Source organism: Mauremys reevesii, linkage group 17, assembly GCF_016161935.1.
Source record: "Mauremys reevesii isolate NIE-2019 linkage group 17, ASM1616193v1, whole genome shotgun sequence".
Lineage (NCBI taxonomy): Eukaryota > Metazoa > Chordata > Testudines > Geoemydidae > Mauremys > Mauremys reevesii.
The window spans coordinates 15,124,699-15,148,323 of record NC_052639.1 but is presented as its reverse complement, the minus strand read 5'-3'; the positions used below and the strand labels follow the sequence as shown (position 1 = coordinate 15,148,323).

Here is a 23,625-nt window from a genome sequence, read left to right as displayed (position 1 = left end):
AATCAGTGGGAACTGAGGGCGACTCCTCCTCCTGGGATTGGCACCGTGTGAACGAACTTTCATTTAGGACTATCCGGTTCCGCTCTTTCTCTGGCCTGGGAGGAGCGGGGTCTACTGGGGTGGAGGGAGCGGCTTGTCCAAACTAACGGAGAGCCCCATTGCTCTGAAAGAATGAGACTCTCCCAGTTTCACAGGGCCCTATTGGGTGAGGGGGAACATTGGGAGCAGCCTGTGCTGTGAGCTGCTGCCAGTGCGTGTGGACGGCAGCCCCCCTGCCCTGGGGTGGGGTATGTGGGGAGGAGGAATTGCCTCAGCAGAGGGGACGTAGGCAGGGGAGCAGGCAGGCCCATTAATGAGAGCTGCCTTGAGCCCAGACTCATGGCTGCTCCCCACTCAGTTCCAGGATGGAGCGGTGGAAGCGGATGCTGAGGAGGAAGGCTGGGCAGGTGGCTCTGGAGCCAGTAGGGAGCAGCGTCCGTCTTGCCCAGGAGGAGAGTGGCCCCTCTGTCCCCGCGGGCGGGGAAGAGGCCAGTGGGCAGGCAAAGCGGAGAAGCTCCCTGACCTTCTGGAGGAAGAGGAAAAGACCAGCTCCCTTAGCAGGCCCTGAGGCACCTTCTGGTCCCAAATGGAGGTGGCCCCGGGTGATGCTATGTAGGAGGGACCCAGGCGAGGGCAGGAGCCGGGCAAGGTGGCTCTGCGGCTTCCTTTCCAGGAAGCAGAGGAGCCAGGAGCCCAGCCCCAGGGCCCAGCAGGAGCTATCCACCAGCCTGGCCACCGAGGAGCCCCCAGCCAGCCGAGCAGGAGCTGGGCGGCTCTGGCATGGGGACCGGCAGCTCTGCCTACTCCTGAGGGGCCAGCACCTCCTCTGTGGGGTCTGACAGCCCTGAGGCTGAAGGCTCCCTCTGTGCAGGTGAGGGGAGACCCAGGGGACAGGTGGAAGGATGGGGGCAGTAGGGGACTAATAACACCCTGTGCCCATTGGGTCACCAAGACGCCCGGACTGAGACATGGGAGCCCCACTAACACCAGTGGAGGTGGCACAGCTGCACCCTGTAGCAGGGGATGCTGGGCAGAGTCCGGGGAGCTCCAGCCTCCCCTGATGAGGGGGGGGGGGGGCTGACGGCCACGGGGCCCTGAGGCTGATGGGCCTGAGGGTGTCTCTGGGAGGGGCAGGGTGCGGCCCTCTGTGCCATGGGGCTCCTTGTTGAGGATGGGGGACATTGAGCCATTTCTCTACACTGCATCCCCCAGTGGCAGCAGGGATTGTCCTTTCTCCTGCTCTCCCTGGTGCAGAGACCCCCAGTGCCCAGCAGCAGTGGGCTGAGGAGGAGGAAGAAGAGAAGGAGGAGGAGGAGGTGTCCCCTGAACAAGACACCATCAGGGTCATCCAGGAGCACCTCCAGGGCAGAGCTGAGGTACAAAAATCTTACAGCTGTGCTGCCCCTGAGTCTGCCCTGCCCCTTCTTCCATCCCCACCCACACAGGGGGGTCTTGTCCCAGAGAATCCATCACCCCCAATGGGGAACTGCTCCCTTGTTACCTGGCACCCCAAAGTGGGGGCATTTGTCTCACGCAGGCCAAGGTGTCCGCTCCCCACAGACACTGTCCCAGTTACAACCCCAGTCTGTGCAGGGCGACACTGGTTTCGGGAAGCAGGGCGGCTTTCCCTGTCCAACTCCATGGGGTTCCTGAGCCATGGAGCTGGTGTAGGTGGGTTGGGGAGGTCCCTACCTAACTGTCTCTCTCCCCCCACCCCACTCCTAGTTGATGGCCAAACAGCTCCGCTTCCTCCGTAGTGTCCCACGTCTGTACTTCTTGGCACAGCAGCAGGGGCTGAACACTCTGGAGCCCCACGTCTCCAAAGCGGCCCTCGTGGAGAGCATTGCGGTGAGTGGGACCCCGTGTCTGGCCCCTGGGGCGAGAGACCCAGAAACGAGAGAAAGAGTTGGTGGGGCCAGAGGGGGAAGCAGAGAACAGTGGTTCCTGTGGCTGAGGGCTGGGGAGCAGGGAAGGGAGAGCTTCTGACACCAATCGGGAGCTGGCAGTGGGGGAATTGTAAGGCCGGAGGGGCGGGGGAAGGAAGTTTGATGGATGGGAGGACTGGGGGGCCCAGTTGGTTGGGGTTGGGAGTGACACTGGCTGTTTCTGCAGAGCACTTTGGCCTCCTCCCTGGAAAGTGCCTGTGGGTCTGCGGGGCCTGAGTCTCACATGCAAATTTATCTTCTTGGGGTCTCTCAGGAGCTGATTGAAAATCTGCCCATGGTACCAGAGCCAACCTCCATCATCTCCAGCTCCATGGCTGCAGTTTGCAGCCTCAGGTACCAGGACCGTCCCATCCAGCTGCCTTAACCCTGGTGCTGATCGGGTCTGGAGCCGGGAGTCCCAGATCTTCTCCAGCCTAGATTACCCCAGCTGTGGCTGTTCCCATCCCCAGCAGAGGAGGCGGGAACGTCTCCACTTTCCTGGCTGGGGTGATTTCACCCAGGAACGTTACAGCGGCCGTAGGAGGGGATCACTGCGGGGAGGGTCATGGCCATGGCAGTGCCAGCGCCACTCCGGTGCCGCCAAGGATAACACGGGCTCCTCTCTCCCCGCAGCAAACTGAAGCCGCTGCTTGCCCTGGAGCTGGAATCATGCCTCCTGCGGGCTCTTCTTTACACCATCTTCACGATGGGCACTGGGCAGGATACCACCCACTTCCAGGTAGGTCACGATCCTACTTCCTGTCCCAGGAGCAGGAGCCGCCTCTGGTCCCTGCTCCTTGGTTTGATGGAGCTGCTGAGAATAGGGGAGGAGTGAGCAGAGCTGGGAACAGGCCCGAGACAAACTGGCAGGAGGGCCCCTTCCTCCAGGGGATTGTATTACCCTCTGTGGCTGATCCCAGCCTTCCTCTCCTCATTCTGTGTTCTGCTGCCTGGACTCTCCTGGGGATCCTTCTTCCCACCCATTGCAGTTTGGCTGGTCCCTAGTCTGCTGGGTACCAGCCCCTGCACAGAGAACTGCTAAGGCCAAGGATTGAGGAGCCAGCAGGCATCCGACTAGGAACTCTTGCCAAGTGTCCTTGGAATGATGTGAATGGGAGAGGCCAGGATGTGCCTTTGGGTCTGGCCAGGGCTCTCAGAGAACCCCCCTGGTCCCGTGACTGGTGTAGCCCCATGTCCCATGACTGACGGGTGTTCCCGCTTCTTGCAGGCTCTGCACAACACCTATTTACAGAGGCTGGACGCCATGGTCAGGTGCCTGCTCACTGAGACCCCCACCCCAGCTAAGCTGCAGCACCTCTTCGAGGTGAGTAGAATGGGCCGGTCTGGGGCGGAATTTCCCTTAACCCCGTCAGGGGCTGCAAAGGAGAGACTAGAAGAGTCCCGTTTCCGTTGTGTCCTCCCAGCTTGAACCCAAGCCGCCCCACGTTCCCAGAGCTGTCAGTGCAGTGCAATGTTGGGACCCTTACGCCTCCTGGGGCGGGGGCGCAGGGGAGCAGAGGGAAGGAGCTGGGACTCTCAGCCAGAGCTCTGCACGGTTGCATTAAGCACTAACAGTGAAAACCAGGCCTGGCTGGGGCCTGAGAGACTGAAACCAACACCTGTGAGATGCAGGACATGGGACCCTGAGAAAAGTCACTGGCTCCTTTCTAGGAGACCCTGAGATACAGGAGGAGCCTCAGGAATCAGCTCTTCTGTCCTAGGGACACTGCAGTTCCTGTCCTCACGGCCACTCCATCCATCCTACCAAGGCTTCTGCAGCTGGGGTCTGGGGTCCAGGACATGTGCCTTGATCCTGACGTGCTGTTCATGGATCAGAGCACATGATCTGAGGGTTCAGAGCAAATAGACCAGCCCCAAGACCAACCATTGTCCCAGCCTGGCGAGACAATGACAGCTTGTGCCCAGTGGAGGACAGGACCAAACAGCTCAGCTTCCGCCATGCTGTCCCACGTCTGTGCTTCTTGGCACAGCAGCAGGGGCTGGACACTCTGGAGCCCCACTTCTCCAAAGTGGCCACGCCATCAGGGGCTCATTCACCTGCACATCTACCAAAGTGATCTATGCCATCATGGGCCAGCAATGCCTCTCTGCCATAGGTACATTGGCCAAACCGGACAGTCTCTACGCAAAAGAATAAATGGACACAAATCTGACATCAGGAATCATAACATTCAAAACCCAGTAGGAGAACACTTCAGCCTCTCTAACCACTCAGTGACAGACTTGAAGGTGGCAATTTTGCAACAAAAAAACTTCAAAAACAGACTCCAAAGAGAGACTGCTGAACTTGAATTAATATGCAAATTAGATAAAATTAACTTAGTTTTAAACAGAGACTGGGAATGGTTGGGTCATTGCACTAATTGAATCTATTTCTCCACGTTAAGTGTCCTCACACCTTCTGTGGGTCATCTTGATTATCACTTCAAAGGTTTTTTTCTCCTGCTGATGATTGCTCATCTCAGTTGATTGGCCTCTTAGAGTTGGTATGGCTACTTCCACCTTTCACGGTCTCTGTATGTATAAATATCTTCTTTCTGTGTTCCATTCTATGCATCCGCTGAAGTGAGCTGTTAGCCAGTGAGTGGCCCATCGAACGGACACTTAATTCACAATGGACCATGGGAGGCACCCATCTACACTGAACGGACTTTTCTGTGAATGTTCTATCTGACGTATCCTGCAAAGTATCCATCCTGCAATGACTGAGCAAAATGGGGCATGGACAGGGACTTGCCCATGTGACTCCAAGCTCCCATCTTTCACCTGTGATTTTCCACTAGCTGTGCTGAGGACTTTGAAACAATGGGTTTCCCTTCATATGGCAGAAGTTAAAAGAGGCCCTGGAAACATCTCCACTGTGCCTCTAGCCTGCTCCAGCCTCTTTCCTGCTCAAACATCTGGACTATGGACTTATACTAATGGGAGCATCTAACAAGGGAGAGGCACTTCCAGTGACTTGAAGCACCCAAAGACTTATCAAGCCAGCAGTTTATTCTATCACTGCTATAAGCCTGAACCAAGAACTTTGCAATTATTGTATTTGATTCCTTTAACCAATTTTAATTCTCACCTTTCTTTCTTTCTTTCTTTCTTTCTTTCTTTCTTTCTTTCTTTCTTTCTTTCTATAAATAAACCTTTAGCATTTAGATACTGAAGGATTGGCATCAATGTGATTTTGGGGAAATATCTAAGTTATATATTGACCTGGGTGGGCGGCTGGTCCTGTGAGATCCCCGCCAGATCGGCGGGTAGCAATCGATTTCTCGGAGTTCGATATATCGCGTCTCATCTAGATGCGATATCGAACCCCGAACACGCTCCCGTCGACTCCGGAACTCCACCAGAGTGAGTGGCGGTAGCGGAGTCGACGGGGGAGCCATGGACGTCGATCCCGCGCCGTGAGGACGGGTAAGTAATTCCAGCTAAGGTACTTTGACTTCAGCTACGCTATTCACGTAGCTGAAGTTGCGTACCTTAGATCGACCCCACCTAGTGTAGACCAGGCCTTAGTTGAAGACATTGATTTTAAAGAACCACTCATTTCTCAGTCTAGTGTTTTGGTGGTAATACAAGGACTGGAATTCCCAAGGAAACTGCTTTCATGACTTCTTGTTAGCTGGTGTGGTGAAGCAGAAGTTTCCTTTGCAGGTTGAAGGGGAAAGGACGGACATTACTCATCTAATCGTAATCACACTGAGACGCTGAAGGAAGCAGAGCGAGGATGTGCTACTAGCAGTAATCCAGCCCAATGGGGAGGAGTTAAATATAAAGAAGAGGGTCATGTGGAGAACAGGGTTTGCTCTCAGAGCTTTGGAGAGAAAAGAAATCTGCCACTTTTTCTCTGTGAACTCCGTTTGCTTTTCTTGTTCCTTTCCGTTACAGTAAAGATACAGAGAATGGAAGTGGTTAAACTTCTCCCGAGGCAATGAATCACTTGGCTTGGTTTCTCTCATCATTGCCAGTGCAGACAGGAGGGACAGGATTTGTTTTAAACGAGTCATGGACAGTTGATATTTTCATTGTTTTCTTTCTAAGCATTTAGCTTGGGGTCAGCCTCAGAGCCCAGTTAGTACTGAGGAGAATTAATCATTAAAGGGCAAACCCTTCCTTAATGCAGAGTTAAGATTGGCTGGAGCAATATCAGCCCCTTGCAGAACCTCTGCAGCCGCAAAACTCAAACTTCTGAAAAGCAGGAGACGCAGTTACAGTTGCCTGCACCACCTTCATCCTGTCCTCTGTCAGCAGCGTCCCTTTAACACACACACATTTACTCTACCAACACCCTGCTGGCTGAAATCTACAAACTGTTCACTACCTTTTACAGCCCTTCCAACCAGAGCTCCAACCCCATCTTGGCCTGACAAGGCCCAACCCCTGGGCAAATCAGACTGGGGTAAGGATTGGGCAGGGCCATGAGAGTGGCTGCAGAGCAAGACCCCTGACCCCTACTCAGATCAGCCCCACCTCACTGATCTCTCCTCACTCAGACACACTGCACCCCTCCCCAAATTCCTGAAAGCCTGGGTAGGGGAGCTTATTTTCACTTGTGATGGTCTGAGCTCTCCCTCCCCACCCGGCCGCAGCTGGAGCTAAGATAGATGCCCCCTCCATTGCTCCCCTTTGGGAAACACAGTGTTAATTTAGACGAATCTGATAAGGCTCAGACGTCCAATGTCTGATCTCCGTTCACATTCTCCACAGTTCCAGCCCTTGTTGCTTATTGAAAGAAATGACTCAATATCCCAGTTTCATGTTTTATTAACATGAACAAATACAACCAAGAACATACATCGCTAAGGCTAAACGACTAGCTAATGAAGGGTTAAACAATACAGTGATAAAGTTCAGGTCAAATCAGTAAATCAACGAGTTAACTAGGATATTGCGTTGGAATCAAGTCATCAATTTAGTCAAACCATCAGAAGAATACAGCAGAAAATCAACCCTTATAAATCCTAGAACAGCAACCCAAGGAGGCAGGTGCATATTTAGTGGTACCAAAACCCCAATCAGAGGTTTTCACCCAGGCAGTGCATCCCAAATTTGGAGAGCTGAACATTTCAATACCGAAACCAAATTATTGCTTATATTTAGCCCACAGCCTCAAAGTGAATTAGTTTTCTCCTTAGATTTCACTATTGCATCACTAATAATAGAAAAAGGAAAATAAATGGCAAAGATTATGAGGGGTTGGATCTCTGCAGCTCTTTGGCTTTGGAGTCACATGGAGCAGGACCTGTAGCTGCAGTTGAGGAACCAGGTACTGGCATAGCTGGCCCAGCACTTCGGGCTAGCAGGCTTTTCAGGTACAGGAGACTAGTGCAGGCTGCACAGCCTGTCACTGTTGTGCTTCATTCCCCAGAGGGGATCAGTCCTGGGATCCTGGAAGTCAGTCTCCTTAGATGACTTACATAAGAACACAAGACAGGTCATACTAGGTCAAACCAATGGGCCATCTAGCCCAGTGTGCTGCCTGAGAGTGACCAGTGCCAGATGCTTCAGAGAGAATGAACAGAACACGCTTGTTGAGCTGAAAGCTGAAGGACTCCCACCCTTACCTTTTACTTTATCGTTGTAGATTCCAGCTTACCCCATCTTACCACACCTCCTGCGAGGTGTCTGGGCAAATCAGGTGTGAACCAATCCTTCGATACAGACATGTCCCACTCTAGATGAAGTGAGGCAGAGTTTGGGCCAACGTCAGTTTGGAACAGCCCGACTGAGCCCGGCAGTTTTCTCAAAGTATCTGCTGCCGTAAACCACATGCAGTGTGGACGTGTGAACCCCAAAGGTATCAAACGTGAAAGAAACAAAGGCCAGTTACGGGGAGGTTTCCATGGCCAGGCCTGAGGGTTAAGCAGCTGGGCTCTAACAGCTGCCTCCTCAAAAGGAAAACGGTCTCAGCACCCATAAAAATAACTGGTTGCAAAAATCAATCATCCTGCATCCATCACCATTTTAAATTCTGACCTCTTCCGCCCGATGTCTCTTTGTTTAGCAAACAAGCAAATTGGGGACTCTGTGGCTGTTACCCTCTAACTCGGTAGAAGGTTACACATCTTGACTCAAGCAATTTTCCTCTTCACAGAATATTTATTTTAAAGTTTATCAAAATAAATTCCATTTGAAAGAGAAATAATTACAGTCTACACTGGGGCTCTATTTTCATACATGCTATTTCTCCCACATGTTCCCCCGCTCTAATTCCTTTGGAGTGAGGTTTTACTTTTCAGGATTAGCCACCATTTCCAATATAGTAGGAGGGGCGGGAGAGAACTAGAAGAAAACCTGAATTATATAGTAACACTGAAAGTTATCACATAATCAGCCTCTTACTTTACACTAATTAACTTCATGTTTAATTTCATTGTCACTGGTAACAACTTATTCAAAGATTACAAAATATAAACCTATAGGGCAGTTTTCTCTTAATTCCCATTTCCACCATTGAGTTTTGTGTGAAGTCACATTCTACAATAACCTAGGAGCCTTCCATTTATGTGAGTTCATTTCGCCCTGGGTCTTCTCCCATAAGTGTAGGTGGAAGGGCTCTCACGCTACGTGGGAAGGCTGCATCATGAGAAAAAACACCTGTGTTCTATTATCACATTTTCTAATCTTTCAGAGTAGCAACAGGTGGAGAAGTGATACAAATGCATAAGACTTAATAGCAAAACTAAGAGACCAAACCACAGAGTCAGGACTCAGCATTCATGTATCCTGCAGTCTGAACTTGGAATCTGATACATTCCCTCATTAGCTACCATAATTTGCCCAGCATGGAACTGCTTCTTGTCCAAAAAGGCAGCCAGATTGGGACCCATAGGCATGGATTGGCTCTGAAGCAATCAGATGTTTCTCTCTGTGCTTCATGAAACTTTGGATCCAAATGGTAAAAGACAGTTGTTCCCAATTTAATAATGGCATCCTTTAGGAGTGAGACCAATGCCACTTAACTAGGGAGCAGCATTCTCAAAATAGTTTACCTGGGCCACAGGTCACCATAGCTTCCATCACTGGGGCAAAAAATCAACCACTAGTACATGCGATTTCTACCTGAGTCCTTGTCAAATCTTTGACTTTTCTTGGAGTAATTTTATACTTCTCTGGTGTAGAATTCTTCACCAAGCACATAAAAGATCAGTAGCAATAGTGAAGTATAACTCCTCCCCTCCCCCAAATATGCCCTTTATTTCTTTAATCTGGTGGCACAGATTTAAATTAGGGACTAAATTCAGGTGTGGCTTAGAATCCTTGTAAAACACCAAATGTCAGGTATCTATGGAAAATAGGTCTCTTTCTGCAGCTATATCACATTCAACACGGATTTCATTTTCTACATATTTGCAGCATCGCCCAGGGTGACTGAACAGAAACATCACTTCCATTTTCCTCTTCCCTACCTAGATGGGAATTGCATTTCCCAAATAACAGGCAACCCGCACCTGATTAGGAAGGAGATCTCTTCACGAGCAACCTCCTGCAGGGCCTGGGCCACAACTGCTTTGGGGGCCAAATGCATGGGTATCTTATAGTCTCATAGAGTTTAAGGTCAGAAGGGACCATTATGATCATCTAGTCTGACCTCCTGCACAATGCAGGCCACAGAATCTCACCCACCCACTCCTGTAACAACCCCCTAACCTTAGTTCCAAGTCATTTACCAGGAATCTTCTTCACAGCCCTTTAGAAAATATATTGACCTTCCCAACTGAATGGTTTGGATGGTGATAGGGAAGCCCTCTGACTTACCCTAGCTTCTTCTGTTGTTAGAGAGGGTGAAGTGACATTTTCCCCTATCCCTGCCCTGTTCATAGAATATCAGGGTTAGAAGGGACCTCAAGAGGTCATTGAATTCAACCCCCCTGCTCAAAGCAGGACCAATCCCCAGATTTTTGCCCCAAATCGTCCCTTCAAAGGCTGAACTCGCAACCCTAGGTTTAGCAGGCCAATGCTCAAACCACTGAGCTCTCTCTCCCAGTTCCATCTCTTTGTTATAGTTCAATATATTTTAAGTGAGAAAAGTGGTAGTAACAATTTGTTCTCCAGCACAACCTGAAGCAACATCAGAGCAACTGGGAACGAAACAATTTGTTGATGACTAACAATTGCTTTGAAATGGGGAACAGTATAACCGTGATGCTCAGGGTTTGTTTAGACTAGGAAAAGTGATGGAGTTTAGGTCAGGTCAAAGGAAAGCTAATGCCAACCACTGCACCTGGGCTGCAGCTGCAGCTGCACTACAACTATAACTGTCTTTTTACACCAAGGTCACTAACTTGAGCAGCCAACACCATGTGCAGCCCTAGTGGATGGAAGGCCCAGGTAGTTTTTGCCTCAGTGTAGCTTGTTGGGATCAAACCTCTCTCTCCCCCCACCTGGAGCTGATGAACATTCCTAGCTGGAGGGACACACACTCCTACGACTCAAAAGGAAAAAGTTGATAGAAAAGAACGCAGGATTGACCCCAAAGAAGGGTCAGCTGCAAAAGGCAGAAGCAGGCAACCCATCTGCAGGAGCTGAGAGACCACGGTGAAGATGATGTGAAGATCACTTTGTGGGGAATTAACAAATGTGATTTAAAAAAAAAATCTTTGGCCAACCCTAGTCAAGGCATTTATTACAGTTCTCTCTCATGTGAATTTTCTGATGTCTAATAAGGCTTGAGCTCTGATTGAAGGTTTTCCTTCCTTCCTGGTCTACACTACGAGTTTATTTCGAATATAGCAGCGTTTTAAACCAAATTAACGCTGCACCCGTCCACACAATGAAATTCTTTATTTTGATATAAAGGGCTCTTAATATCGATAGCTGCACTCCTCCCTGATGAGGGGAGTAGCGCTGAAATCGGTTTTGCCATTTCGAATTAGAGTTAGTGAGGCTGCAATCTAACGGTATTGGCCTCCGGGAGCTATCCCACAGTGCACCATTGTGACCGCTCTGGACAGCAATCTGAACTCGGATGCACTGGCCAGGTAGATAGGAAAAGCCCCAGGAACTTTTGAATTTAATTTCCTATTTGCCCAGCGTGGAGCACTGATCAGCACAGGTGACCATTCAGTCCCAGAATCAAAAAAGAGCTCCATCATGGACCGTACGGGAGATACTGAATCTGATCTCTGTATGGGGAGATGAATCTATTCTACGAGAACTCCGTTCCAAAAGACAAAATGCCAAAACATTTGAAAAAATCTCCAAGGCCATGATGGACAGAGGCCACAACAGGAACTCGGCCCAGTGCTGCGTGAAACTTAAGGAGCTGAGACAAGCGTAACAGAAAGCCAAAGAATGAAATGGACGCTCACGGAGGGAGGAGCGACTGACGACTGTAGCTATCCCACAGTTCCCGCACTGTCCGAAAACCATTTGAATTCTTGGCTGAGCTTCCAAAGCCTGAAGGCTCAAAAACATTGTTGTGGGTGGTTCAGGGTATATGTCATCAGCCCCCCAACCCTCCCTCTGTGAAACCAAGGGAAACAAATTATTTCCCGCCTTTTTTTAATGTCACCGTATGTCTACTGGATGGTGCTGGCAAATGCGGTGCTGCAGCGCTACACAGCAGCATCCCCTTCCCTTCCCTTCCCTTGCAGATGGTGCAGCATGACTGATCTCCGTCATCGTCGTCCCCTGATTGCTCCTGGCTGGCCTCAGTGAGGTCGGCCGGGGGCGCCTGGGCGAAAATGAGAATGATTCCCCAGGTCATTCTCTTCTTTAAGTTTTGTCTCCTGGAGATTCACTCCTGCCTGGAATATCATAGCAGCTGGAGGCTGCCCTCCCCTCCCTCCTTTGATCTCTGCTTGCAGAGGCAATAAAGTCAGTGTTGTTTTATTCATGCATTCTTTATTACTTCATCACACAAATGGGGGATAACTACCACGGTAGCCCAGGAGGGGTGGGGGAGGAGGGAAGCAATGGGTGGCGTTGTTGCAGGGGCACCCCCTAGAATGGCATGCAGCTCATCATTTCTGTGGGATATCTGGGGCTCTGATCTGGAGCGGCCATTTGCCTCTCTGGTTTTTTAGTAGGCTTGCCTGATATTCTAGGCAGGACTGACTCTCCCTTTAGACAAAACTTGAAGAAGAGAATGACCTCGGGAGTCATTCCCATTTTTGTCCATGCGCCCCCAGCTGACCTCACCGAGGCCGGCCAGGAGCACCCATGACAGCAGCAGACGGTACAGTATGACTGGTAACAGTCATTGTCAACTTGCAATGCAGCAGACGGTACAGTAGAGCTGGTCACCCTCTTGGCTAATTTGCAAAAGGCAAGGGGATGATGCTGTGTAGCGCTGCAGTACCGCATCTGTTAGCAACATCCAGTAGACATACGGTGACAGTGAAAAAAGGCTGAATGGGCTCCATGGTTGCCGTGCTATGGCATCTGCCTGGGCAATCCAGGGAAAAGGGTGTGAAATAATTGTCTGCCATTGCTTTCACGGAGGGAGGATTGTCTGATGACATTTACCCAGAATCACCTGCGACACTGTTTTTGCCCCATCATTCATTGGTATCTCAACCCAGAATTCCAATGGGCAGAGGAGACTATGGGAACTATGGGATAGCTACGCACATTGCAACGCTCCAGAATTCGACGCTAGCTTCGGTACATGGATGCACACCGCTGAATTAATGTGCTTAGTGTGGCCACGTGCACTCGACTTTATACAATGTTTCCAAAAATCGGTCTCTGTAAAATCGGAATAATCCAGTAGTGTAGACATACCCCATGTGGATTTTCTGATGTTTAATAAGGTTTGAGCTCTGATTGAAACTTTTCCCACACTCAGAGCATGTGTAGGGTCTCTCTCCTGTGTGGATTTTCTGATGTGCAATCAGGGTAGAGTTCTGATTGAAGCTTTCCCCGCACTCTGAGCATATGTGGGGCTTCTCTCCTGTGTGGATTCTCTGATGTGAGATGAGGGCTGAACGATGAATGAAGTGTTTCCCACACTCAGAGCATCCATGAGGTTTCTCACCTGTGTGGATTCTCCTATGTTTGATAAGGTTTGAGCTCTGATTGAAGCTTTTCCCGCATTCAGCGCATGTGTAAGGCGTCTCTCCTGTGTGGATTCTATGATGTGAGATGAGGTTGAACTATCAATGAAGCGTTTCCCACACTCAGAGCATTCATAAGGTTTCTCGCCCGTGTGGATTGTCTGATGTGTGGTAAGGTGTGGCCTCTGACTGAAGTGTTTCCCACACTCAGAGCATCCATAAGGTTTCTCACCTGTGTGGATTCTCCGATGTGTGATCAGGGCAGAGCTCCGAATGAAGCTTTTCCCGCACTCAGAGCACATGTAGGGTTTCTCTCCAGTGTGGGTTCTCCAATGTGTGAGAAGAGTTGAGCTCCGATTGAAGCTTTTCCCACACTTATGGCATCTGTAGCGTGTCTCTTCCAGGTTGATTCTCTTGCATGTAATAAGGTCTGAGTGGCTACTGAAGTTTTCCTCTGGCCTGTGCTGAGTCTCACAGTCTTTTGCTTTTTCTGGGAGTGCACAACTCCGTAAACATTCCTTTGGATCTTCCTGATAATGTTCCACGTGGTTCTACTTGTTCAGCATCTTCCTGCTGGGGTTTCTCCTCCTCATTCTCACTCACCATCCCATCACCTGATGGCAGATAGAGACAATCCAGACATAGGTCACTCCCTATGCTGGAGAGAAAGGAATCTCAGAGAGAGGAATGGAAAGGGATGAACAAACCAAAATATGTGCAGGAGAGATCAAACCTATCAGGATCTGATTTTTCCCAAATCCTTCCCCAGAGGAGAGAGGAAGGGATCAGTTTTGGTCTGTATCTCATGAGATCATTCAGGAGAAAGTGAGATTGGGGAGGGACCTGTTTCCAGTTGTCAGTCAGAATAGATGGGAAGCCTTGAGTGACATCTGCCATAATGGTTCCACATCTGCAGAGAACAATCCTGAACTTGGAGAGCTCACAAGGTCTTTGTAGGGTATTTGTATTTGTCCAATCTTCCACTTCTTGTAAGCTGTTTTTGTGTTTTCACTGTTAAGCCAAGCTGGTCGCCTGCCATATTTACTTTTCTTCCTACACATCGGGATGGTTTGTTCCTGCAACCTCAATAAGGATTCTTTAAAATACTTTTAAAGTATTTCCTCGACTCCTTTCCCCGTCATGTTATTCTCCCAGGGATCCTGCCCATCAGCTTCCTGAGGAGTCAAAGTCTGCTTTTCTGAAGTCCAGGATCTCTGTTCTACTGCTCTCCTTTCTTCCTTGTGTCAGGATCCTGAACTCGACCATCTCATGGTCACTGCCTTCCAGGTTCCCATCCACTATTGCTTCCTCTACTATTATTTTCCTGAAGGGGTTGATTTGGGGGTGCGGCGGGGCAGACCAGGGAAAAGGTGGGGTGGTGCTTTGGTGAAGAGGTGGAGTGGGGGAGGGGCCTGAGGCAGAGCAGGAGTTGAGCACCCACTGGCCAGAGGGGAAGTTGGTGCCTACTGAGGGGATGGACAAAGGACTGACAGACTCAGAGAAGATGAGGGTTGAAAAGGACTTCAGGAGGTCATCCAGTCCAACCCCCTGCCCATGGCAGGACCAACACCAACTAAATCATCCCGGCCAGGGTTTTGTCAAGCCGGGCCTTCAAAACCTCTAAGGAAGGAGATTCCACCACCTCCCTAGGGAACCCATCCCAGTGCTTCACCACCCTCCTAGTGAAATAGTGTTTCCTAATATCCAACCTAGACCTCCCACACTGCAACTTGATATCATTGCTCCTTGTTCTGTCATCTGCCACCACTGAGAACAGCTGAGCTCCATCCTCTTTGGACCCCGCCCCCTTTCAGGTAGCTGAAGGCTAGGGTTACCAGATATCCTGATTTTATAGGGATAGTCCTGATTTTGGGTCCTTTTCTTGTATAGGCTCCTATTACCCCCCACCCCATCCCGATTTTTCACATTTGCTGTCTGGTCACCCTATTGAAGGCTGCTATTAAATCCCCCCTCGCTGTCCTCTTCTGCAGACTAAATAAGCTCCAGCCCCCTGGTCATTTTCCTTGTCGTCAGCTGGACCCTCTCCAATTTGTCCACACCCTTTCTGTAGTGGGTTGGCCCCAAACCAGACGCAATACTCCAGATGTCCAGATATGGCCTCACCAGTGCCCAATAGAGCGGAATAATCACCTCCCTCGATCTGCTGGCAATGCTCCTACTAACGCAGCCCAATATGCCGCTAGGCTTCTTGGCAAGAAGGGCACACTGCTGACTCATAGCCGGCTTCTCGCCCACTGTAATCCTCAGCTCTCGTTGACCAGCCCCAGGGCTGACCCATGAGTCCGTGGGGGAGGGGTGGAGGAGAGGAGGCCACGGTGAGTGGTGAGGACCCCAGAGAGGGGGGTGCAGTGGAGGAGAGGGGGGACTCAGCCAGGCAGCAGTGGGCGATGGGGGATGGGAGAAGGGGGGAAGCAGATACAGGAGGAGATGGAGCACAGGCTGGGCACCAGGGCCCAGGCATCCAGGGCCTGGTTGGCGGCAGCTGTGCCAGGGGCCCCACCTATTTACCAACCGCCTGTGCTTCCACTGAGGGATCTCCAGAGTGTCAATGTTCCCCGGAGCTCGCCTTCCCTGACAGGCCTGAGCAACCAGAGCTTGTCCCTAGACCACTCCCAGCCTCCCCGCGGGGAGCGTATGGACCCAAACAGGCTGGAGACAAGTTATCGCAGAAATCACTGGGGACTCGGGGAGCATCTTCAGCTGTGGAGGGTGACACACCCCACAGGAGCTGAATTTCTGACTCAGGGCTGAGCAGTGCAGGGTGGATGCACAGCACAGCTGTGAGGCTGTTTGATGCGATCGATGCACCCAAGTCGGTTTAGTGGGGGTCTAGTGAAGACCCACTAAATTGACAGCAGAGTGCTCTCCGGGCGACTCTGGGACTACACCGGGAATGACAGGAGTAAGGTAAGTCTCCCGTCGGCCCAGCACAGTGTAGACACAGCAGTAAGTCGACCTAAGCTACCTCGAATCCAGCTGTGTTAGTCCCGTAGCTGGAGCAGCGTCACTTAGGACGACTTACTGCAGAAGGATGGACACAGCCTGAGGCCTGAGTTTCCACTGCAGTCTGGATGCTCAAACACCAGCTTGGCAACACAAGTCACCAAGCCCAGGCCATGCAGAGACAGGCTCAGTGTGCAATGTGGATACCCCCTCAGACAAGCCCAGGAGTGTCACATGAGGAAATCAATCCTTTCGTTGGACTTGCTGGTAGAAGAGCCCAGTGATGGTGCAGCTCCCCGACCGTCAGTGACAAACGCAGCGCTCCAGCAACTGAGCTCTAGGGCTCGCTGCTGAAAGAAAAGCTTCACGAGTGACAAAGGGCAAAGGGAGGTGCTGGTCTTTGGCCAAGGGCAGGGAGCCCCACCCTCCAACACAGACCATTTCCCTCGTTGTCTGTCTGTGCTGGGGCAGGAGCAATAACACGGCCTCCTGCTTTTGCTATTGCAGAGAGTTGGTTATGACGGTCTCCTCAAACACAGGGTGCGGAACAGGCCTCAGACCTGACTGGGTGTAAAGAAGAACTACGCAGCTAGACTGAGCCAGCTGGGAATTCAGATGTGCCCCTTTCCTGGAGGGATGGACTGACCTGTGAGGGGCTGGAACCAGAGCTACCAATGTTTAACTTGCACTCGTTCAGCATCTTTCCTGTGAGTGCCGTCACTGTAGGTTAAATACTCCAGCCCCAGGCTCCCCGCCAGCTCTCCTTGTGATTGGATTCTGTACAGCAGGGGTGCAGGGAACCAACAGGTGCATCTGACTCCTTGGTGAGGTTTTGCGTGCAAGGTGTGTGTGTGAGTCTTTGTGTGTCGGAAGCATGAGTGTGGCACTGTCACTGAACTGGGAGAGGGCGACGGTGGTGGGAGAGAGACAGTGGAAGAATAAAGGGGCAGCGATGGGCATAATGATGATGATTGTGTTGTGTTTCATTCCTTAGATCTGGTGCCACTGCCTGTCCCTTTAGCCTTGTAGTTTACCAAGAGTAAAACTAAATATCTGTTCAGATACAAGGGAGTGTCTGTGTCCATTCCTGTTAGCTGCACAGGGTTTGACGTTGCTGCTTTCAATCCTCCGGCTCTGCCAGGATAAGGAACAATTCAGGCCGTAATTGAACTGAAGGAGGGAGATGATTTTCTGACAGGAGGGACGGCGCCTCTCAAAGGTGTTTGGCAGGCAGCCTCCTTCCCAGGTCTGAACCGACAACACCCAGTTGAAAGGACCCTCCCAGCCCTCCTCAGCCCGGTGAAAACGAGCGAGTGAGTGAGCGTGGGGGAGAGCGAGCGACGGAGGGAGATGGATTGAGTGGGCCGGGACCTCGGTGAAGGGGCAGGATGAGGGTGTTCGGTTTTGTGGGGTCAGAAAGTTGGCAACCCCAGATCCAGGAAACAACTCAAACACCCAACGAGTCTGGCCAGGGCAGGACATCAGCTTTGAGGGGAGGGGTGGGTGTGGCAGTGAAATCACAAAGGCCTTTTGCAGGAACTCGGCCTATTGGGCAAAGGTGGTGGGGAGGGTGACCTCACAGAGAGAGAGACCGACATCAGCCGGGCAGGACAGAGGTGCAGGGCCAGGCCAGTCTCTGAGACCTCCCGGCTTTGCTGCCGCAAGTCACCTTGCGAGGTCTCTCCTCGAGGGCTGAGAGAGAATTAGGATTCAGAGTTGTGAGCATGAGGAGGAACCTCTGTGGAGTTTTCTCCTTTCCTACCACTGATTGTGCCGAAAACAAACTTCCCTTTGAGAAGGTAAGAGGCTCAGAGAGGTTTGGAACCTGTTCCGTCTGATCCACCTGGCGCAGGCAGCATTCTAGGCACAGACAGCACTGGCTTCAGGTGGCAGAATTTGATTTCCTCCTAGGTTTTGATGATTGGAATCCCTGGGGACATTGGGGTGTATCCTTTTGGTTTATCTTTTCCTCTTTCCTCCCTCCTTTCTCCTCTTCTCTTGCTTCTTTTTCCCTTTTCCAGCTTCCCTCCTCTACCTAGGAGGGACGGGTCTGGAGTGCGGGCAGGGGAGGGGTATTGCTCTCATTGCGGGAGGTCCTCACCAAGAGGTGGGTCTGGGTCTGAGAGTGATCCCCTCTGATGGTGTCCTGGGCCGTCCTTTGGGACATCTGGTGAGACCCCTCAGCCTCCTGCCTCTCAGAGTCTCAGTGCTGATTGGCTGAGCAGGGGGCTATCGACACCAAGGAGACTCAGGTCAGTTTGGTCTCTTTTCAAATCAGGCAAATAAGTCACAACCAATCCAATGTATGGAATTAATCTTGCTGCTTCTCTCCATTAATTGTCTCTTGTCAGGTCTTGATTTTCAATAATGTCCTAGGTCTTCTAAAATACTTGCTGAATAATTACTATGAACCACTGTTGGTCTCTAGCTCACTTGAGGGCACTTTATTCTGATCACTCAATGTGTGAAATTCAAGATGTGAGAGAGAGGCTGAAAGTCAGGAGCAGTGTTTCCTCTAATTTGTTATGTCCATGTGTGGAATGAATTTTGTTTTGGGCACAAATATGGAGGTGAGGTGTGACACATCACCTGCATATTGCGCTCTTACAAAATTCATTCTGCACATGGATGGTGTGTGGCAGGGGTGAGGCTGAAAGGTTTGGAGTGTGGGAGGCTCGGGGTTGGGGCGCAGTGATGTGAGGGCTCCGGCTGGGGTGCAGGCTCTGGAGTGGGGCTAGCGATGAGGGTCTCAGCATTGGAGCAGAGGGTAGGGCGCAGGGGTGAGGGCTCTGGGGTGGGGCTGGGAATGAGGAGATTGGGAGCAGGTTGCCCCAGGGAGAAAGAACTGCCCCTCCAGCCCTCTCTCCCCACAGCAGCTCAGGGCCAGATGAGAGGGCACCTGTCTCCAAGCCGCAGCAGCGCCGGTGGGGCTGGGTTGGGACTGAGGAGGCGACAGGATTTATTTTCCGAAGTCAAAAGGAGGAAGGGATGGAGTTATGCTTCAGTATTTACCTCATAAACTTATTCCTGTCTAACCTACAGGACACTATGGGAATAAGACACTATGTCATGTGGTGACATCACAAGAGCAGAGGATGTGAGAACTACAGCAACTGAGAGGTTGGGGATTTAGAGTCGGATTGTTCCAAATGCTGCATTTGTCGGCTGACATTTAACAGCAACGCTTAGCTAACACAATGGAGAAAGGAATTCTCTGCTAAAGATTCAACTTGCCTTTGGCCAACTCTGCCCCTTCCTGACCGGGTGTGCTCAGAACAGCCCCACCTTCCCCGCACACACACACACACACAAGCCCACAGCTGGGCACCCAGCACAAAGCCAGGAAGTGGTTGCTTGGCTTGTTTTACTTTTTGCTTTGCAGAAGGTTTTCAAAAGCATTTTCTGCTCCTGTTCCCCATGGTGAGGAAGCAGATGGTTGTGGGAAGGGAACCTGACAGCGGTGGAGCCGGGGCAGTGGGGAGTTGGGGAGGCTGAGGAGGGCAACAGGAGGCTGGAGGTGACTGGGGCGATGGGGAAAGGGAACAGTTTGGAGGAGGCTGAAGGGGAGATGGGGAACAGGACATTTGGGGGCGCTAAAGGGGGCAATTGGGGCAGTTGTGGGAGGCTGAAGAGGCTGATGGGGAAGTTGGGGAGGCTAAAGGGAGCAATGGGGAAGTTGGGGAGGCTGAAGAGGGTGATGGGGAAGTTGGGGAGGCTGAAGAGGGCAACGGGAGGCTGGAGGTGACTGGGGCGATGGGGAAGGGAACAGTTTGGAGGAGGCTGAAGGGAGATGGGGAACAGGACATTTGGGGGCTAAAGGGGCAATTGGGGCAGTTGTGGGAGGCTGAAGAGGGTGATGGGGAAGTTGGGGAGGCTAAAGGAGCAATGGGGGAGGCTAAAGGGAGCAATGGGGAAGTTGGGGAGGCTGAAGGGGCAATGGGTTGAAGGAGGCCGGGGCAGAGAGGCTGTTGGGGGCTGCTCGTCCCCACGGGAGGAGGAGGAAGAGGAGCTGCCCTTCTTTCTGAAGCTGTTTCCTGTTAGAACTTGCAACTTCACTGTTCCTGAGCAGGGTCCTGTGATGAAAAGGAAACTAGAGAGATTCGTGGTCCTGCTTTCAGCAGGGGGTTAGGCTGGATGACCTCCTGGGGTCTCTTCCAGCCCTAATTGTCTAGGATTCTGTGTTTCTGTGGAGGACAGGTCCATCAATGGCTGTTGGCCAGGGTGGGCAGGGATGGTGCCCCAACCTCTGTCTGTCAGAAGCTGGGAATTGGGCGACAGGGGATGGCTCCCTGGATGATTCCTGTCTGTTCATTCCCTCTGGGGCACCTGGCACTGGCCGCTATCGGCCGACAGGACACTGGGCTAGATGGAGCTTTGGTTTGACCCAGTCTGGCCGGTCTTCCCTTCTAATGCTCTTCTCACATGCTCAGTAACAGCTGCAAGCTGCTGCCCTCACGCACCATCAGAATCTGCTCCCTGCAATCAAAGGCGGAAAATCCCCTGAAGGGGAAATCGGAGGCGGGATGGGCAGAGGGACAAAACTGGGAGAGGATCAGGGGTTCAGACGGGGGCTGCCCTGCCAGGTAGGTGCAGAAGGGAAAACCCCCAGCTAGAGGGAGGCAGAGGGGATAGAAGTCCCCACAGATGGGGTGAGCCGGCAGCAGCAGTTCCAAACCAGGGTGTGGTGGATGGTAGAAGGACTCGTGTTCCTCGCAGGATGGTCCATCTCAGCCCCCCCTCCCCAGGGCTGTGGTGTTAAAGGCCTCGAGTGGCCCAGTGCCCAGGCTCCACCGCTCTGCTCTAGCTGAAATGGTGACTGAGCTGCCAAGGGAGATGTGATTCAGGGAAATAGTTTAAACCTCCCTCCCCCCATCCCCTCATCATAAAGCAAACTGATACTTTTAGACGTGTTTACGCCGTTTCAAAGAATTCCTGGCCAGTTTCCGTCTCGGTAACATGTCTGCTTGGAGCCTCAGAGTAGCTCAAGATTTGTCTTATCTGCTGCTCTGATTGCCTGAGTTAGTCTCCCTGTCCTGAGCTCCCTGGAGTTCTGCACCTTTTCATTGTTTATTTCTAGCAATGGTATTTGGATGACAGTGTCCAGTAGTTCAGGCACCCAGCTGAGAGGCAGGAATTAGGACACACCGGGGAGCTGATCCCCCTGCCCCACTCGCGCTCATTAGTTAGCCCCAATGAACCCCCTTCAAAGGGAGAGCTGGACAGAGCCCCACCACGGCACACTGCTTCGTGCACTGACCTGAAACATGGGGGACCCTGGTTCAAATCCTTTCTCCCTTGTGGACAGTGGCGGGGGGCGGGGGTGATGCTGGCAGCCCAAGCTCATGCCTGTGGCCTCAGGCCTCCCTGAGGCACAGATCTAGCCCAAAGGCAGACTTGCCTAGGTGGCAGGATAGCCCCGAGTGCCCAAGGGGACTGTCTGTGACTCCCTGCTCAGGCTGTTCGTGTGCCTGGGAGTTCGCTCTCGGGGGTGGAAGCTCCCAGTCCCCATGGGGGGTGCCCTGGTGTGTAACAGTCTGCCGTGAGCTTGGTACTCACGTCCCTGAGCTACTCTCTGCAGCTGGACAGAGGAAATTGAACCTGGATCTCCCACATGGCAGGTGAGTGCTGGGAGCACAGGACCTATCTGTGAGAGAGGGGCAGGGCTAGGACACCTCCCGTTGTCAGTGTCTCCTGGGCGGGCTTGGCTGGCTCCTGCCTGGGGAGCTGGTGGTTGTGAGTTGTGTTGTAAGGTGCCTGTGTCGCCCGTGCATCGTACAGGGAGTTCAGGCCCCTAACTCCGCTTAGTGGATCACTGGGTTGTTCCTGTAAAAGCAGCAAAGAATCCTGTGGCACCTTATAGACTAACAGACGTTTTTGCAGCATGAGCTTTCGTGGGTGAAACAACAATTCGGTTGTTCCTGGATTTTCTCGCTGCTGAAACCAGGTCCTGTGACGCTCAGCACAGCCCCCCCTCAGTCCCGTCACGGGGTGTAGCCAGTCCGGTCTCTGCAGAGCCCAGCTGAGCAATGCCTGATTGACATGGGTGTGCACAGGAGAAGAGACAGAGCACAGGCTGGAAAGTGACACATCACAGCAAAGCCCAAACGCTCCTCCTAGGGGCACGATATTCCCTGTGGGTGCTGGGGGGACACGCTGTGATGGGATCCGCTGTGCCCCTGAACCCTCTCCAGCCTGGGCTGTCTCCCACAATGCCCTGCTAGTGACCAGCAGCAACCCCTCCAGGCGCTGTTATCCCTCGGCACAACGGCATGTGGAGCGGCTTGATTGCATGGATGCTCCCGGAGCCACTCGTGAATCCCACAGTGAGGTGCCCGCCAGATCCCCCCAGCTCCCAGCACTGCGCCTCAGGAATATGCTGTGTGTGTTAGTAATTGGTTCCCCACTTCCCCACTGGAAGGTGGAGCTACACCAGGAACGTGGGGTCTGTGGTGTCGCGGTTTGGGTGGGTTATTGGAAGAGCGGGGAGGACTAGTCTATGGCAGAAGCCTGCGATTTGCCTTGCCTGCCCGGCTTGCGCTTTTGGCTTCACTTTTGGTTTTTGATTTTTTTCCTCCACTGTCATCAGTTCATCCCTTCCCACTGAACTGCCCAGTGCCTGGCTTGGAGGTGGAGGCAGGAGGAGAGAGACAAGAGTGAGATTTCAGCATCTCCAGTAGCCCCAACAAACACTGTTGGGTTTTAATTCATAGCTGTTGTCGGTCTGGGGGAGACCCTGGTGCACCAGCGGGGGAGGGTGTCTGATGGGGTTGGTGGTCTGGCTGGGGGCAGACATTGCATCCCCTTTCCCACTGCTAATTGAATGAGAAGACAGATGTCCCTGTGGAGCAGATAAGAGCCTCAGAGAGGTTTCATGTTGTTGTTTCATGTTGTCCTAGGTTTCCTTCCTATGGACTGCATCACCAAGTGGATTGTGCTGCTTCTCTGCATTAATTGTCTCTGAGCAGTTCATGATTCTCTCTAACATTGCAGTTCTCCTAAAATACTGGCTGAATAATTACTGTGCACACTTGTTGGACTGGAGCTCATCTAAGAGCACTTTATTGAGGTCATTCAATGTATGAATTTCAAGATCCGATGGTTAATTTAAAAATCAGGTCTCTGGGGGTCCTATTCCCAATTCAGCCATTGACTGGCTTTGTGACCTAAGACAAGTCAATTCTCCTTTCTCAGCCTGAGCGTCTCCCTCTTTCAAGTAGGGATAATAATGATCCGCTCCTACCTACCTCAACACACTCACTCTTCCCCAACACACACACACACACTGTCTCTCCCCACACACAAACAGTCTCCACACTGCAGCTGAAAAGCAGCTGGCAATCTAGTAGGATGACCCTGGAAAAATGGGATAGAGAAACCTGCATCACTGAAAGTGCAGCCACAAAGACACCACACACCAGCTTCCCCTAGCTGGCAAGAATCAAACCTCCACAGAAAGATCCCTATGGTATCGTAGGCCAGCTTCCTAAGGCTTCAGCCTCAACCACTTAACACTGGGCCTTTCTACACTCTGGTTCTGTTCTAACGGAAGGATCATTTCCAATTGTTCGCTCAGACCAGCTTGCCCAGCACCCTCACTGCTGTGCATCTCTGTATGTGTGGCCATGGCTGAACAGCAAGAATTCCTGCCCATTTCCCTTCTGGCTGGAGCATGCTTAGAG

General features: G+C 51.8%; 1 protein-coding gene across 3 annotated transcripts in view; it reads right to left on the bottom strand.

Annotated features, from left to right (window-relative positions):
* LOC120384921 (maestro heat-like repeat family member 5) overlaps positions 1–23,625 on the bottom strand; it is a 924,418-nt gene that overhangs the window by 840,179 nt on the left and 60,614 nt on the right. The gene's annotated exons all lie outside the window — the stretch shown is intronic.